The sequence below is a fragment of the Peromyscus californicus genome, unplaced genomic scaffold (assembly GCF_007827085.1).
Source record: "Peromyscus californicus insignis strain IS unplaced genomic scaffold, ASM782708v3 Scaffold_10__1_contigs__length_136768540, whole genome shotgun sequence".
In the NCBI taxonomy this organism is placed as follows: Eukaryota; Metazoa; Chordata; class Mammalia; order Rodentia; family Cricetidae; genus Peromyscus; species Peromyscus californicus.
In genome coordinates this window covers 71,187,163-71,196,443 of record NW_026294391.1, presented here as the reverse complement: position 1 = coordinate 71,196,443, position 9,281 = coordinate 71,187,163, and the positions used below count along the sequence as shown (strand labels likewise).

The following is a 9,281-nucleotide window of genomic DNA, read 5'->3' as shown; positions in this document are numbered from 1 at the left end:
TACAGTGATGGAAAAATTGAGAAATAGAAAGCTCCTGATGGTTACATAACAGGAATATCATAAAAAACTACATATTTGAAAATTCAAATTTCAAATTTTGTTTTGTGTACATTGTAGAACAATGTGTATTCTATAATAAATATGTTTGGAAAGGCACTTTGGTAGTGATATTGTATGTGTCGATCCACATGTCCTTCCTGTACTTTTTTTCTACCAAGGTCAGTTCTCTCTCAGCTTCAGGTGATAATTCTCTTGGACTATTTAAGTCCTTGTCACCTTCTAAGGTTTTGAACAAATTACTCAGTTCATCATTTTTTACCCCAGGAATAGTTCATAGATGGGAAATGTCTCCAAATAGTCTTTGAAAGTCAGTAAGAGTCTGTAATCTATCTCTCCTAATTTGTACCTTTTGGGGTCTAATTTTTTATAGACCTATTTTATATCCTAAATAATTAATAGGACACTTTGATGCAAACCCCCAGTTTACAGATAGTGTAGACCAGTTTCTATTTCAATAAACCACTGGAAAGACACAGACAACTCACAGAAATTTGTTGTAGACATGTTTTCAATTTATTAAATATAAAGGATGTAAATTGTAATCAGCTAAGAGAGAATCATACAGATCAGAGTCTGGGAAATACAAAAAAACTCAAAGCTTCCAATAATTATTGTTTCTCCATGGAGCCAGTACAGCATTACTTACCCAGCAGGAGAATATGAAAATACACCTGGAATATTGCCAGAGTTGGTAGTGGGTCTCCATCATAGGAATGCTTGATCATCTTTGGTGTCATCTGCATCCAGATCCTTCAGAATATTTTAGCTGATATCAGGCAAAAAAGAAGAAGAAGAAGAAGAAGAAGAAGAAGAAGAAGAAGAAGAAGAAGAAGAAGAAGAAGAAGAAGAAGAAGAATTATAAATCATATTTTTAATACTTGTCTTCTCCAAACATTTCTAAGCAAACAAAGGAAGTTTGTATTAAGTACTGCATTTGCATTGTTTTAAAGTTACCTTCTATAATATAAGAACAAAGGCCAGACTGTGCACTTAGGGCAAGGTTAAGTTAAGCATGTTGCAAATCTTTATAGTAGCCTAATGTTCCTGCATGATTTTTCCCTCTACTACTTTTCTAATTGATCATGATTTCCCCTTGTTTATAGCAGCTAACCTGTTATTCTCTGAGCATGCTGAGCATGTGGTTTCAGCAGGGCTATTGCTTCTGTTGCTTGGTGCCTATAGTCTATATTAATCTGCCCCTGGAGAGCTGCATACCCTTATTTTCTTCATATCTGTGATCAAGTATTTTTTGATCAATTAATTTTTTTCCTGACCAATTATGTGAAGTGCCAAATTAGCACTCTATTTTTGTTACCAACTTACTAAAGTTTATTAAATTTGAAATATATTCATTGCAGTAATTATGTGCTGTTTTTTTATCTACTACTGTAATTTTAAGTGCTTGAGTAATAGCATTTGTTTTATTTTTTCATATTTTTGTTTATTTGCTTCTTTCTTTGGGGGAGCAGAGAGGTTGATTTACTTTTTTTTTTTTGACAAGACTCAAGTAAGAAGTGTGGAACACATTAGATTCTGATATTGTCTAAATTTTATGTATTTCCCAAATTAACTAAGCCTGGTATTGCTGGACTGTGGTTGTGTTACTTGGGGGAAGAAAGTTGATAACAAGGTCTTCTGCTGTCTAAGCTACATAGCTTGCTTTAAATATTGGATTACAGAACAAAAGATAAATTATGATAAAAGGGCTAATGGTAGAACATTTCCTGTCATGCATGAAGTGCTAGACATAATCCATATACCTCCAAATAAGAAGATCTCCAAAGGACTGTATACTAATTGTGTTTTCATCCATTGGGCCATTATTAAGAAATTGCCTAGAATTTAAGAGCTGTAGCATTTATGAACATCTTCAGGTACTGAGAAGATGCCCCTTAGTAAGGAATTGTGTGCATCTCAATCCTTCCCTATTTTTCAACATTACTATGACATGAGTGACTTTGTACAACATATATCCTAAATGTGATATGCATAGGACTAAAAGCATAGTGTGAAATGACCCTACAGTAGAATCTCCTAATATATACAACAAAGCAAATCTCTGCTCTTTATAAATTGATTATCTCTAGTGTTTTCTAACACTAGTAAATTGGCATAGATTCTTAAGAATATTCATTCAATGAATGAATATGAAAATGAAAAATGAGGCTGGCAAGATTTCTCAGTGGGAAAGGACAGTTGCTACCAAGACTGATGATCTGAGTTTTATCCACAAGATACACATAAGAGACAACTATTTCAGTTTATTCACAGACTTCTACATAAATGTCCACAGACAGACTGAAACACACACACACACACACACACACACACACACACACACACACACACACACCAGAAAAAAACAAACAAAAATAGAATTATGACAATTACTTTTTGGAGTGATTAGTAAGGTGATAGGAGAACCAAAATTCTACACTCTCATGCAGTAAGTGTTGTAAGCAACTCAAGAAATAGGAGTAAGTGCTACTGATAAGTAGACAATATGAGAATTGATATATGAAATTTTGGATTTGCCAAATTTGGGGAGCAATGGCAAGAGTGACAAAAGGAATAATAGAAAAGAATACTAGTGAGACAAGCAGCCAATGTTAAAGATAAACAGTTTCATGTTTGAATGTGAGAATTGAATCCTGAGGCTGGAATTATAGCATAACAGTAGAATATGTTGTCTTTTCTATGGGTGATGAAGAGTACAATTTAATGATTAAGTCACAATCTAATGGTTTATGTCAGTGGAAGATGATTATATTGAATTATGTTGTCCATGACAGATAAAGTAATAAACAGGAAAATATATACATATAATTTGGACAAAGTAAGCAACAACAAACACTGCTAGATGGCCTTGGTGGCATGTGGCTGTGAAGTTAGCAAGGGAGATGAAAGGAGGAGCATCAGTAGTTCAAGGTAAACCTCAGCTACATAGTAATTTCAAGGCCAACATGGGCTACATGGCATCCCGTCTCAAAAAAAAAAACCTACATGAAAACTCAACTAAACTACTAAATTAAGATAACTTGATTACTTTTTAACAATTGTAATAAAAATAATAACAGTAAAAATAGAAAGCAAAATAACATAAAAAAGTGCCAACATAGCAAGACTGTTTATCTTCAGCTATCTTTAAATTTTAATTATTTTCTTGGAATTTTGGAATTTGGATTTTAGAATTTAAGTTCCCACCATTCATTGTATAGAATAGCAATTTTCTCTGAAATTAAAACCTTCCATCTTATAGGGAAGCTCATTTAGACACATATCTTAGTTAATGTTCTATTGTTGTAGAGAGACCTCATGACCAAGGAAAACTCTTTTTTTTATAAATATTTTTATTTAACAATTAATTTAACTTTACATATCAGCTATGGATTCCCCTGTCCTCCCTTCTCCCACCCCCCAGCTTTCTCCCCCAATCCACCCCCCATTCCCACCTCCTCCAACGCAAGGTCTCCCCTGGGGAGTCAGCCCAGCCTGGTACATTCAGTTGAGGCAGGACCAGTCCCCTCCTCCCTGCACCAAGGCTGAGCCAAGTTTCTCAGCATAGGCCCTAGGTTCCAAAAAGCCAGCTCAAGCACCAAGGACAGGTCCCGGTCCCACTGCCTGAGTGCCTCCTAAACAGTTCAAGCTAATCAACTGTCTCACTTATCCAGAGGGCCTGGTCCAGTTCAATGGGGGCTCCTCAGCTATTGGTTCACAGTTCATGTGTTTCTGCTAGTTTGGCTATTTGTCCCTGTGCTTATTCCAATCATGGTCTCAATATCTCTTGCTCATATAATCCCTCCTCTCTCTCACCGATTGGACTCCTGGAGCTCCACCTGGAGTTTGGCCATGGATCTCGGAAACTCTTATAAGAGAAAGCATTTAATTGAGACTTGGTGTGAAGCATGGTGACACACAGTCAGTTAAGGTGCTGGAGCAGTAGCTAAGAGTTCTATATCCAGATATGCAGGAAGCAGGAAGAGACAGAAACTGGGCCAGGCTTGGACTTTTGAAACATCAAAGCCCACCCCTGTGTGACATACCTCTTCCAACAAGGCAAGTTCCAAAGCAACCAAGCTTGGACAGTGAAGGAAACAATGGAAAACAGAAAGCTGGTGAAGACAGAACAAGAGGGCCATGTTTCAACCCCAGCAGGCACCAGAATTTGGCAGCTTCAGCCAAGTGGTTCTGGCTTTAGAGGCAATGATACAAGAAATGGGTTATGGAATCTCCCTCAACTACTAAGGAAAGCTAATCAGACCAGTCATGTGGCAGGTGTGTCCCAGCATGGCCCAGAAAGGCCATTCAGTGTAGCTGTGAAGGTGAAGCTTGGATAGCCTTGGAGACTGCAAAATGTTGGAGATACCAGAGTCATGGGATACCTAGTGAGAAAAGCTCCTAATAGGGAGTGAAACTAGCCCAACACAAAGAAGTGTGTTGCAGTCAACAAAGCTGAAAGGAGTTAGAAATCTGAAGATTGCTTTGATATCAGATATGGAGATGCAGAGCTTGGAGTTTGACCAGCTGTTTCTTGGTATTGCTTTGATCCAGTACTTCCTTTCTAGGCTCCCTTTCCTCCATTTTGGAATGGTAAAATTGAGGACTCTCAGATCTTTCTCCTCCACCATGTCTGCCTGTATAAGCCATGTCCCACCCTGTTGATAATGGACTAAACCTCTGAAACTGTAGTCCAGTCCCATTTAATGTTTCCCTTTATAAGAGTTGCTGTGGTCATGGTGTCTCTTCATTGCAATAGAAACTCTAACTTAAGACAGTAATTAAGACAGAAGTTGGTACCAGGATGTTGCTATGATAGACTTGATCATGTTGTTTTGAGGAGGATTGTGTGAGGATGTTGGAACTCTGGCCTAGAAAAGCCATTGGTACCAAGAGCTCAGGAAGCTGTTTTTTTAGGAGCTTGGAAGACAAGAATATTGAGAACAGTGAAGATGACCGAAGCCTGGCTTATGAAATTTCAAAGGGAAGGAAAGCCTCTACTGGGCCTTTTCAGTGAAGAATATGATGTCTGGTCAGCTGTAGCTCAAGAATCAGCTGTGAATTAGAAGAGACTAGAATCATTGAGGTGAGGTCTTATGGGAGTATTCCCTTAGGTTCAGCACAGAAAATCTGTGGTTCAGAAGTGACCAAGGTTGTACCTAGTGCTGGCACCTAAACGTGGTTCTTTGAGTCACTCAGGTGGTACTGTTTTTGAAGGCATGAAGGGGCCAGGGAGAGCAGCTGAGGCATGACACTGTGTGGCAGAGCTGAAGTCTTTGAAGAGAGCCAGGAGAGGCTATTTTTTCAGCAAGGAATCCCAGCAGTTTGGAGATTCCAGTGCCACCAAAAATAACAGCAGCAGTGGAGAGGAGCCAGGCAGAGCTTACAAGACAAGCTGTTTGTGCTGCAGAAAAAAGAGCTGAAGAACTGACTCAAGCCACTTTGCTGGAGCCCAGAGGATTGTAAGTGGATCCCAGATAACTGGCCATTGACTTATTTACACTGTTGAAAGTAAGACTTGCTTTGTGCTGATTGTGACTGTGCCCTGATTCTTCCCCCTTGAAGTGAGAAAGTATTTAATTGGTTTTGTTATTCTATAAGAGCCCATAGTTGATAAACTTTGAATTTTAAAAGACTTTGGATTTCAAAAAAGACTTTGGATTTTTATAGAGCCTGAACTTTCAAAGTATTTGAATTCGTAAAGACTGGGGGACTGTTTTCTACTGTGATATTAATATCAACATGCCACCATAGGGACAGATGAGAAAGGAAAGGTCCTAATGAAAGTGATGTATTTTTGTGTCGAGTTGACAAGGGGAGAGTTGTACTGGCTAGTTTTATATCAACCTGACACAAACTAGAGTCATCAGAGAGAAGGGATCTGTGACTGAGAAAATGTCTCAGTCAATATAGGGTTATAGTCAACCCTGAGGGGCATTTTCTTAACTAGTGATTCATGGGAGAGGGCCCCACCCAATATAGGCAGTGCCACAACTGAGCTGGTGGTCCTAGGTTCTGTAAGAGAGCAAACTGAGTAAGCATATGGGCAAAGCAGTAAGTAGTACCCCTCCATTGTCTCTTCATCAGCCCCTGCCTCCAAGTTCATGCCCTGTTTGAGTTACTTCCCTCATTACTTTTTATGATGAACTGTTATTTGGAACTGTTGAGTGAAATAAACCCCTTTCCTCCAAATCTGTTTTTAGTCATGGTGTTTTATCACAGCAATGATAAACCTAACTAGGACTGGTAGCATCCTTAGTTTTGTCTATTGTTGGTTTCCTATCTTGGGTGAGCAGATATTTATTCAAGTCTTCCCAGAAATAGTGCCATACAACAATAGGAATGCTAGAAATTCCTCATTATTTCTGAAATGTACAAATAAAAAGTGCATAGTAAAGTTTTACTATATATCTTGGATTGTGGAATTTTGACACAGTATACCATATGTCTATTCACTAGTTAAAAACATAGTCCCTGAATCTTGAAGAATATCTCTAGTAGATGATTCACATTATCATTAACTTTCACTTGAAGAATTAATATTGTCTGTGGTAACAAGTTTTGAAGAAGTCAAAACTTGAAAGCTACCATCTGCTTTTCTCATTCTAACTCTGTGTGTGTTCTTTAGTTGCCGAATTTACTTTGCACTCTTTGAACTTATGCTTTGGGGAAGTCCTTATACTGGATATAGCAGGAAAAAGACAAATTTTATTATGATCACAATAAAAGGCCAACAGTTCAATCCCCATAATAAGAATAAAGGATGATCCCTAAATGTGAATTTTAAAAGACAAATTAAAACAAAACTAAAGTGAATTTTACTTCAGTGAAAAAAATACTTGATAAAGAAATTACAAGATTTCAGTAAATGGTAAGCAAAGATAAAATTTTAAATACAAGTAATATTAAATACAAAGTAATATTTAAGAAAAAAAAGTTTTAGAGTATAATCTGGAATAGTCAACATAGCGGCCATCATTAGTTGCATTGGTAGATTCTTGATAGAGCATCAAAGCCAAATTCTTTTCAAGGTGGCTTATCAGACATCTCTTTACCCTTGTACTATAAAACTTCTCTTATCCTATAGACATTTTGCTGCTGCTGTTACAAAGCCTACAAGGAAAATTCTAAAAAAGATGCTAAGGAAAAAACATCAGATGAACAACCAGATGATAGAGAAAAAAATGAAGTCATGTACTTACGTGGAAAATGAACTTAAAGATGATATCTATTTAAAATGCTTATACCCAAGGCAGATTTATGAGGTGGAGAAATCTATTCACTTACTTAAATTTCAAGTTCTGGACTCACCAGTCCAAAGCAAGGTGTTTATCTTGATTTAACGTTAGACATGGCATAGCAGAAAAAAAAATGTGGAGCCATTTGCGAGTGTTATTAATTTACCATAACCCTTTGTTTCAGAAGTCAACCAAGTTACTATATTTACAAGGAATGCATCAGAGATTATATAGCAGAAGAGATTGAAGATGTTTTTTGCAGGAGGTGCTGATCTGCTTACAAAGATCTTAGATGATGGGGTTGGTGTGGACTTTAGGTAGCTGTTCCAGCAATAATGCCTGACCCTAACCCATTAAGGAGGAATCTGGACAAAAAAAAATTTCCAAAGGCTACTTCAAATTCCACTGGTCAAGACATAACACAAATGTTTGAATTATTTAAAACTGAACAAGAAATTATGGAATATGAAGAAAGTCAGAACTTTCTCAACACCAAAATAGCAACATTGTATATGTCAAGTGACCAATTAACTGTCAATCTTCAAGCAATTACAAGCAAAGTCTGTAGGCACAGACTATTGAAACTGGGTTCATTTGTGGTTTGAGCTTCCTTTATAGTTTAATCAGTGAATATTTGCTGCTGAATACTGACTCATTACTACCCACAGAAGTAAAAAAAATACAAAGCTGCCTAAACATGCTGTGTTGATTAATTATTGGGGACAGGGAGTGGATCAAGAAACAACAGAGAAATTTATAAAACTGTTCTTCATTGATTTCTGGATCATTATATTTACAAGTAAATTTCGACATTATTTTTTTTACAGTTTCAAACAAATAAACAAAAAAGCTTTAAGTGGTCAACACAATGGTTATTATTATTTTCCTAAATGATGCAATGTACTATGCTAAAATAGCAATGATATTAACACACACTATGATCAAACCTCCATTTCTGTGGCATATTTTAGCAGGAAATTTACAAATCTATATTTTTACTCATTTTTAGAACATGGGTTTCCCCTAAAAGATAGGAGTTGCACTTAAATGTCAAATTCCACAGTTTGATAATGTAAAGCCATTCCTTTCCTTATGGTTCTAAAGAGAACCTGGCTTCTCTATTCTCTTTGTTATATGTTCTATCTTAAACTAAATTACCCTCCTTAAAAGATAATAAAAGTCAAGAGTTTTCTTTTATTCAGAGAATTGCTCTAGATCATCTCAGGAGGATTTTGCTCAGGGAATTGCTCTTAAGGCTATTAATCCTGAAAGTTGACTGGGGAAAGACCAAATCTGTAGAGAGCCATGCACGGCCGTGCTTCAAAGATGGCGCCGGTGTCCGGCTTCTGCCTTCCCGATGGCAGGTGCTCCTTATTTGCTAAGGCTAGGATCTGACTTGCTTCCGCTCACCTGGACCTAATCTGGCTTGCTTGCGTATGTCTGACCCTATCGGCATTGTCCACATGGCACTACGGGGTTGATTGCCCAGTGGCTCTAAAGGGCATGGGCTGGCTTTCCCCAGGAAGAAGATCGGAGGAGATAGGAGATCAGAGTGAGAGAGAGAGAGAGAGAGAGAGAGAGAGAGAGAGAGAGAGAGAGAGAGAGAGAGAGAGAGAGAAGAAGATGGCTTTCCCTGGGGTCAGAAGATTGTTCAAGGTTCCTAAATAAACTGCTTGGAGAAGAGCCTGGTGTCGTGTCTTCCTTGCTGGGCGAGGTGGACGCGACACAAATCCATGATTGTCTGATTAAAGCAAACTTTATTTAATACTGGGCAGGAAGATGGACATTGGCCTGGTCCATACCTGGGATTGCCAGTGAATGGCTCTCAATTAGGTTAATCAGCTATTTATAAAGGCAAAACCCACAAGGCTGTGATATTTCCTGCCTTCATCCAATCAGGATCAAGAATACATCTTTCCATATTTCTTGCCTATGTATATTCTGCCTACATGTTATCAAGCACATCCTGTGCAGTTAGGGAAACCA

General features: G+C 37.7%; 1 pseudogene; it reads left to right on the top strand.

The window, feature by feature from the left end:
- Nucleotides 1-4,157: 4,157 nt before the first annotated feature.
- Nucleotides 4,158-8,004, top strand: LOC128116950 (39S ribosomal protein L1, mitochondrial-like; annotated as a pseudogene).
- The last annotated feature ends 1,277 nt before the right edge of the window (nucleotides 8,005-9,281 follow it).